Source organism: Schistocerca americana, chromosome 2 (genome assembly GCF_021461395.2).
Source record: "Schistocerca americana isolate TAMUIC-IGC-003095 chromosome 2, iqSchAmer2.1, whole genome shotgun sequence".
Taxonomy (NCBI): Eukaryota; Metazoa; Arthropoda; class Insecta; order Orthoptera; family Acrididae; genus Schistocerca; species Schistocerca americana.
In genome coordinates, this window is record NC_060120.1 from 28,396,284 (window position 1) to 28,404,919 (window position 8,636).

Genomic DNA, 8,636 nt, shown 5'->3' on the forward strand with positions numbered 1-8,636 from the left:
ATACGAAAGTGCAATGAACACAGTCACAAGCATATGAAAATGGTAAAGTGGGTGCTAACAGTCATAGTAGAACAAGCCTATCTTCGCAAACACGAAAGACACTGATACACTCTTCTATATTAAATGTCAATCCAAGTAACTTCATTCATACTACCAATGCAAGTCAACACTGAATTGGAAATTGTGTATGGACTTAGTCTCACGTTAGCAAATACCTTTTACACAGCATACATTTAAATAAAGTTCACTAGTATATGCATTCTCACTGTCCCGTAAAAGCAATAAAGTAACTGATTTCATAGATAATGATACTTCCGTTAACTTTACCTTGCGCAGAAACAAAGCAATAAATGGGTGCTCATAAACTGATACAATAGCTCTTAATACACAACATGAGAATAAAATTCAACATATGTTTCAAAATTAGTTAGCGTTTTCTTTTATACAACAACTTCATGTATTTAGAGCAACTTTCTTTACTGTAGTTATAAGGCAAACTGACACTTTCTTATACAGTGACTCACCTTTTGTGTTATTTCAATAGGCTGCACAAAAATTATTTACCAAGAAGAATATTTTAAGCCAACATTTAATAACATTTACTATTGAAACTAACCTAAAAGTGGTTTATTGCCTATTCTTTATTACCACAGTCTTTTACTTTAATGTCAGTAATTAAGTAAATAATTTTGAAAGTCTAGAAAACATTAAATTGAACTACTTCAATCACTCGGAGGCTTTCAAAAAGCTACACCTACTTCCTCCCTCAATTTTTGCCAAATCCACAATACTTTTAACTACACTTTTTCACTTAATATCAAACAAGATTATTTAAATACACGTTATGCCTTGAGACTTTCATTATTTGACAACAAGGACACTCGGTAATCATAATTCAAGTGGAGAGGGCCCTGAGAGGTTTTATGATTGGAAACAAATCAAGGTGGGTTTATAAATTTTGTTCTGAGTTACCTTGTATTTTAAAAACGTTAAAAGTGCTGATCCTTCACTTTACACTGCTATAATTCCTCCACTTCATCATAGTGATTGCCCAATGTGGTGACAAGTACATCGTGGCAGATGGATTTACTGTTGGAAGTGGTATGCTCTGTCATATCCTTGGTAGCGACGTTCCTCCGGTTTTTAAGACAATTTCCAGTAACAGAGCATAATAATTAATCCAGCCATCCACCCGAGGCTTTGGCGTAGTGGAAACTGGCACAAAAAGCCTCTCTCGGCACCTGAACCATGCACTATTTGACCATTAGCTGCCAGCGGTTCGGTAGATAGTCTCAGACTAACTACCTTGTCCACCTTTTCACCTGCACCAACCACATTTTGCGCGCGCTAATTAATTTCCGTTCCAGAGGGGACCTACAACACCTTTTCATACACAAAGAACTAAGAACCCTGAGTGAGATCCGGCAATTACAGAGTATCAAACAAACATATTAAAGAAAACACTTCATTTGTTTATATCGACTGTTCAACATAAAATTAATTAAACAAAACTATTCATTTCTAAATACAACCAAAGAGTTCGTGTAAGAGAGACAAAACATATTACAGCATATCACAGGTCATATATTACAGAGATTACACTTCATATGAAATATAATTAATCAGAATAAAATTATTTTTCATCTTACCACAGTGTTACACACTCTTCCTGTTTGGATAACTGAGGTGGGTTGGGGACATGCAAGTGGACGAAGAGGCGTCTTGTTGCAACACTTGCACTCAGTCATTGAGAAACAAGGAATTAGTATTTCAATTTGTTTGGTGCGTAATTTCGTAGTTTACGGAAGTTACATTTCTCTAACTCAAACACCCGTACCGGTTCTAAACGTGACTGTAATATGTACTGACAGAACTGGGTCAGTTATCCGTAAACATGTCCGTCTAACTTTAAATATTTCTGCTGTTTTCCTAAACCGTTTCACGTGAATGAAAAAGCGGCTCGTTCAACGAGGCTACGATCGATGTCCTTCAGCTTCTACGTTAAAAGTGAGTTAGTGGGCACAATCTAATGACCTCTGTATCCACTGAATGCCAGTGCCTTACCATCATTTCTCTTCATAAACTAAGGTAAGAGTGGTTGTTTTACCTTCGCTGTGTTAAATAATGCTCCACTGTTCACCGCAGTAAATTAATCTTTGGCTTTCTGACCGTTACGGGCCTTTCGATCCTTTTCGTTCAGTTTGAGCCCTGCAGATCGATGGAACCACAAGGAGTTGTCTTTCACAATCCTGAGCTTTAGCCTGACTGTCCATCTTCGGATCCGCTCGGCTTTATCGCTGCGCTACTGGGTCCAGCCAAGTAGAAGAAAGTGCTTCCCTCTTACGACCCTATTCATCAGCGTTCCAAACTATACCCCTGCTGCCGTTCGGTAAGCATTTGTCCTCATATAGATAGCCCGCTTAATTTTATACTAGTCTTTCTTTTATTATTCCTAATTAGCTTTCCAGACTGCCCACTGTCATAGCCATTCATTAGCTTCCGGATACCCTGGTTAAGTTAAAATCTTAACCTGCTCGTGATAGGGGTCTTAAACGTTCGTTAAGCAGTAGAATGTGATACATTCTGGATAGTTAAGTGTGCGAAGGTGAAATGCAAAACAGGGTGGAAATGAAACTATGTACGAACACGCAGCTGACGCTTCTCTAAACTCACTAAACCAGCAACCAAAATAAATGTCCTCTACCCCAATGAGAGATTGCAATGCAATCTACAGTACATAAAACCCTCATTTCAGAGATTAATGGAGAGTGATCTGGAGTTTAATTCGAGTAACTGTTGTTCTCAACTGTCCAATTGGATACCGACAATATTTATGCCATCAATATTGGAAAAATATCTGCATTTGAAGGTCACCAGGTTCTCTTAGCCTACGCCTACGGTTCGCCACAAGTAGTATTTAAGATTCAACAACTTCTTAGAATCTCATATACTCAGTTATATCTATTCTACTGTGGTTTCTCTCCTGTTCTCCCCTGAAGTTGCCGCTAACGAACTCGAAGACAGCTTTTAGCTTTGATGCGTCCTTCCCATGTTATCAGCACATGAATTCTATTCACATTTTGCGGCATTTCACGTCTTCCAACCGATCACAGCTAACGAGTTTATGATTTGAGCTGTAATGAGAGAGAGTATCATAACTGTCTCTTCTCTTGCTACACTTCTATAATTACTGCCTTTCTTTATATAACAATGCTATGAACACTGAAACAAAATTTCGTTTCGTTTTCATAGTGTAATGTCAAGTCCTTCATTTAGCTCCTTCGTGAATGTTATGAACCCAGTTTTCAAGTGGTTACTAAAAGTATTTCTGCTGGCTTTGTAGGAGAAGTGGAACCGTCACATTATGCTTGACATTTTTATATGATATGTGAAGGAAAGCAATGCTGATGTGAGGCACTCTCCTACAAGTATCCGTACTCTTCTAACTACCGCCTATGGTCGTGCCCGCAACAGGAGATAAGAAAAACAATAATGGATTTGAAAAAACTGACACTTCCCTCTTCGTATGTATGTTATCCCTTGCTGGAACCTTTTTGAAGACATATGGTGCATGCTTATCTTTGGATAAGGTTTGGGTGTTGTGTGATGTCCTTAGGTTAGTTAGGTTTAAGTAGTTTTAAGTTCTAGGGGACTGATGACCATAGATGTTAAGTCCCATAGTGCTCAGAGCCATTTGAACCATTTTTGATAAGGTTTGAGACAAACATTTTAAAAGGATTATACAGCACCTTAAAAATCACTTTCTAGAATGAAATACAATGTCAGACAAAAAAAGTGAAGAGCTCGTTGGATGTCAATGTAACTTCGTACGTGTACTCACTACCAGCAGGTATGTAAATCATTAGATTTTCATTTCTCTGTGATAGGTGGAACGGCCACCAACAGAGTGCATTAGTGTCGTTCGTGTTTAGTATTGTTACTAGGCCCGGTACGGTATACTCGTATTATGCGTGTGAACAGCGTCAGGTGTAGAGTGATCACTGTTGAGGACGCAGACGTAACGCGTACCCGTGTGAGGCAGAGTTATCAGCACCTGACAGATTCTGAACGATGCTTCGTTGCCAGCTGATCGAATAACGGAATATCGATATCTTTGGGGCTTTCAGGAGTGACACTGGCTCGACATTCGACTACGTGGGAACGTCAGTGCAGTCATACTCCTCCATGTACAATTATTTCTGGTCTTCGGCGAGAGGAGACGTTCGTGTTGTTGCAGTTTTAGTTGATGTCATAAAATGGATTCCATAAATACGGAATTTCTGCAAAAAAGCTTTTCCATTATTTTAAGTACAAGAAATATATTCAACCAGAACACGCGAAATGTTCCCATCTAGATCTTGTACATCCCTGATTCAACAATAAAAATATCTACTCAAATATGTCTCTCTTTGTGAACGAACGCCAAACAGATTGCCTCACCAACAATAGCTAGTCAGTGCTCCACAGGTTTAGTGAGGCGCGGTGTACCTTTGAGTAGAATTAAATATTACATACACTCTGCAACATTATTCAGCTTTTGCCTAATATGAATGTTCACAGCCAATTAGCTACAATTTTATCGTTCACTTCTCTAAATGAATCCGCTTATGCAGGCACTTTGGAACAGTTTCAGCAGCTGAAATGCTAATGAATAGTTGTAACACCGAACTTCGAACTGTTACCGCGATAGCGAGACTGCAGAAGGCATGAAATGATAATTAAATGGACACCCTAGCTGCAAACAGGAGTTGGTGTACTTCATTGGGAACATGTTGAAAATGTGTGCCCCAACCGGCACTCGAACCCGGGATCTCCTGCTTACATGGCAGACGCTCTATCCATCTGAGCCACCGCGGGCACATAGGATGGTGCGTCTGCAGGGACTTATCCCTTGCACGCTCCCCGTGAGATCCACATTCCAAACATGTCCACACCACTACATTCGTAGTGCGCCTAATAGATGTTTGCCCATCATACTCATTACTCGTGGCAGATTAATCTACCAAGTCCCGTAAGAGATCGGGCATAGCGTGTGCGTTCGCACAAGAAGTTCAATGGCCGGGAAGCCATATTTTAACTATATATATGACGGTAGGCGCACTACGAATGTTGGGAATGTGGATCTCAAGGGGAGCGTGCAACGGATAAGTCCCTGCAGACGCACTATCCTCTGTGCCCACGGTGGCTCAGATGGATAGAGCGTCAGCCATGTAAGCAGGAGATCCCGGGTTCGAGTCCCGGTCGGGGCATACATTTTCAACATGTTCCCAATGAAGTACACCAACGCCTGTTTGCAGCTAGGGTGTCCATTTAATTATCATTTCATTTCTAGCAAAGCTGCGTGGTCATCCACGGTAACTGTTCTTTCGGGAACAGATACTACCGTCATATATATAGTTAAAATATGGCTTCCCGGCCATTGACCTTCTTGTGCGAACGCACACGCTATGCCCGAACTCTTACGGGACTTGGTAGATTAATCTGCCACGAGTAATGAGTATGATGGGCAAACATCTATTAGGCGCACTACGAATGTAGTGGTGTGGACATGTTGGGAATGTGGATCTCACGGGGAGCGTGCAAGGGATAAGTCCCTGCAGACGCACTATCCTCTGTGCCCACGGTGGCTCGGATGGATAGCGCGTCTGCCATGTAAGCAGGAGATCCCGGGTTCGAGTCCCGGTCGGGGCACACATTTTCAACATGTTCCCAGTGAAGTACACCAACGCCTGTTTGCAGCTAGGGTGTCCATTTAATTATCATTTCATTTCTAGCAAAGCTGCATGGTCATCCACGGTAACTGTTCTTTCGGGAACAGATACTACCGTCATATATACTGCAGAAGGCTTCACGACGAACTACGTTGTTCAACAGCGCTTCAAAAATACTACGATAATTAGGAAATCATCATAATCTGGAAAAGACGAAAATTTCGAAAATGGTGGTCACAATTTCTTCTCAAACCAGAACTGCGCATTCAGGATCAATCACAAATGTACCGAAAAGTGTAGAGCACTATAAAGGCCGTGACAAAGGAGTGCAGTCTCTTGCTGAACTTTACAATATTAAATCACAAAGACGCCATTTCGATCACCTTTCGCACCGTAGATTCCCTCTCAGTCATTGAAGCATGTCTGACACAGATCGTTGGATCGTAAAGCGACATTTGAAGCCTTAAGCGACAGTACCGAGACACAAGAATCGTTCACCTTAGACCAGTAAGAAGTTGACTCTGAGTAACCATCCCGAAATAGGACTAATACCTCGTCTTAACTGTCAGACGCAATCAATCTGTCATATCCGTGATAATTTCTCCGTGTTTCGTGATAATGCACACCAGCTGTTAGTTCTGCAAGATTCGCAGGAGAGCTTCTGTAATTCTGTTAAGTTTGGAAGGTAGGAGACGAGGTACTGGCGGATGTAAAGTTGTGAGGGGGGGGGGGGGGGGGGAGCATGAGTCGTGCTTGGGTAGCTCAGTTGGTAGAGCACTTGCCCGCGAAAGGCTAAGGTCCTGAGTTCGAGTTTCGGTCCGGCACACAGTTTTAATCTGCCAGGAAGTTTCAAAACTGGCAGTGTTTAGCACTTCAGTTAACCATCCAAAACCAGACATGAGCCACCACCTGCAGCTGTATCTTGTGCTCTTCATGGCATGAGGAAGCACTCGTTCCACATCTGGAATGCCTTCTCCCGATATACACACAGTACGCAATGGATTTCTTCCCCTCCTTCGCAGCCGTATCCCTAAAGGGCCCCATTATGGGCCTGAAATTCTAGATACCAACTACGAGAAAACCCGCCCTCTGTGAATGCCGAGATCTAGCGTGTCGGGATGCTTCCTTTGGAACTCACTCTTTGTTAGCCACAGTTAGAGCCCGAAATTTGTACGCCAGATGAACTAGGCCGGCCCTTCGATCGGTCCCGCCAGAAATTCTTTGCCGGCCGAAGTGGCCGTGCGGTCAAAGGCGCTGCAGTCTGGAACCGCAAGACCGCTACTGTCGCAGGTTCGAATCCTGCCTCAGGCATGGATGTTTGTCATGTCCTTAGGTTAGTTAGGTTAAACTAGTTCTAAGTTCTAGGGGACTAATGACTTCAGCAGTTGAGTCCCATAGTGCTCAGAGCCATTTTTTTAGAAATTCTTTCACTGCTTAGCACACCTAGAGACTACCTCCCACTCGACCACAGGTGAACGGTCATCCTCAATGCGTGCAGTGCGCGGAGCGGTCACACATGTGGACGATCAACTGACACGGGAGTCGTGCTGGACGTACCATGATTCTCCACGTGGAGCCCCTCAAAACGACGCCCGTTGTCAACAGCCTCAAACTGTTTCGCGAAGCCAGCGCTGTGTAGACCTGCGAGCGAAGGGCCTCTGAGTCGGTGGGTTTCTGGCGTCGGGCGATATCGATTCTAACTTCCATATTTGGTCGTTGTCCGTGTGCCTTGCTCTCTCTGCGTCTTTGAGACAGGCTATTTATGGCGGCGCGCGTGCGCATGTCGGAGAGTGGGTCTGCGCATGAGCCGAGTCTGTCTGTGACGTGACGTGCCTTCGATGTTGTGAGGAGTTGGCGACACCATGTCACGTGGCACGGCCGTATGCCGTGAGGACCAGTTGAGTTGGAGCAACGGAGAAGCATGGGCCGCTGCCGGAAAGTATTAAAGTTGTATTGACACGGCTGGCCAGTGGCGACCAGAATTTGCTAATACCTCGAGAGCTATGCGGATGGATGGCGTGTGGACATCACATGAAGAAGAAAAAAATTAATCACAAAGCATTCGCGGTGGGTTCTTCCTTCTATGTATAGTGAATATCATTGTGTGGTTAAGGACTGTTGGCTGTTGCAGTTGCTCGTGCTAGTGGCCAGCAAAACATTCACTGCAGTGGTGGCGAGGCGAGTTACGTTCTGGAACGGCCATGAAATTATGTTACTAAAGTGGCTAGAAATAGCGCCTCGCATTTGTAAGTTTGGATTTGGTGCTTGACTTGAGCGTCATTTCTTAATTTAGTTATAGATTTAGAATTTTCTGGTTTTACGAACTAGTGGTAGTTGTTGTTTTTAATAATTTCTTGTGGTTATGGAAGGCAAGTGGCCATGATAAATATAGGTCACATTGTGTTTTATGGTCGGATAGAGGCCCTGTGTATTTCGGTCTCTGGCCTTAGGGGCCGTGCTTATTGCATTAACGACCTATAGAAGTGACATTAGTTTTCTATTGCAATGTCAGATACCTATCTGATTATCTTGTAAGGTGGACCTTAAGTCACAGGGTGTGGACTGACACATCTTTTGACGTAGTATCTAGATTTTTTTTGTTTTTGGTTTTTGAGCAAAGGAAACTAAGCTCCTTAATTCTGTTCATTGGTTAACTTGTAATATGTTTATATTAAGGTATTGCTTTTCCATATATATATTTGTGAAACTTGTATATACTACAGTGTGTCTGCCGCTCGTGTTTTCCTGTTTTCAGAAACGTGTATACTGGTCGACGCGAGAAAACCTCGCCCCGCGAGCTTTCGGTGCGACGGAAATCTCAGGATTTGAACTCAGGGTCGTCCGGACCCCGTTAACGCGCGATTTCTCTATTCCATTCAACGAGAGTCTTGTTTTAGGCAGAAGATTTCCTACTGCCCAAAGTTG

General features: G+C 42.9%; 1 non-coding gene across 1 annotated transcript; it reads left to right on the plus strand.

Moving 5' to 3' along the window:
• Positions 1–5,174: 5,174 nt before the first annotated feature.
• Trnat-ugu lies at positions 5,175–5,249 on the plus strand. The gene has a single exon. It is a non-coding gene; the product is annotated as a tRNA-Thr (tRNA).
• The last annotated feature ends 3,387 nt before the right edge of the window (positions 5,250–8,636 follow it).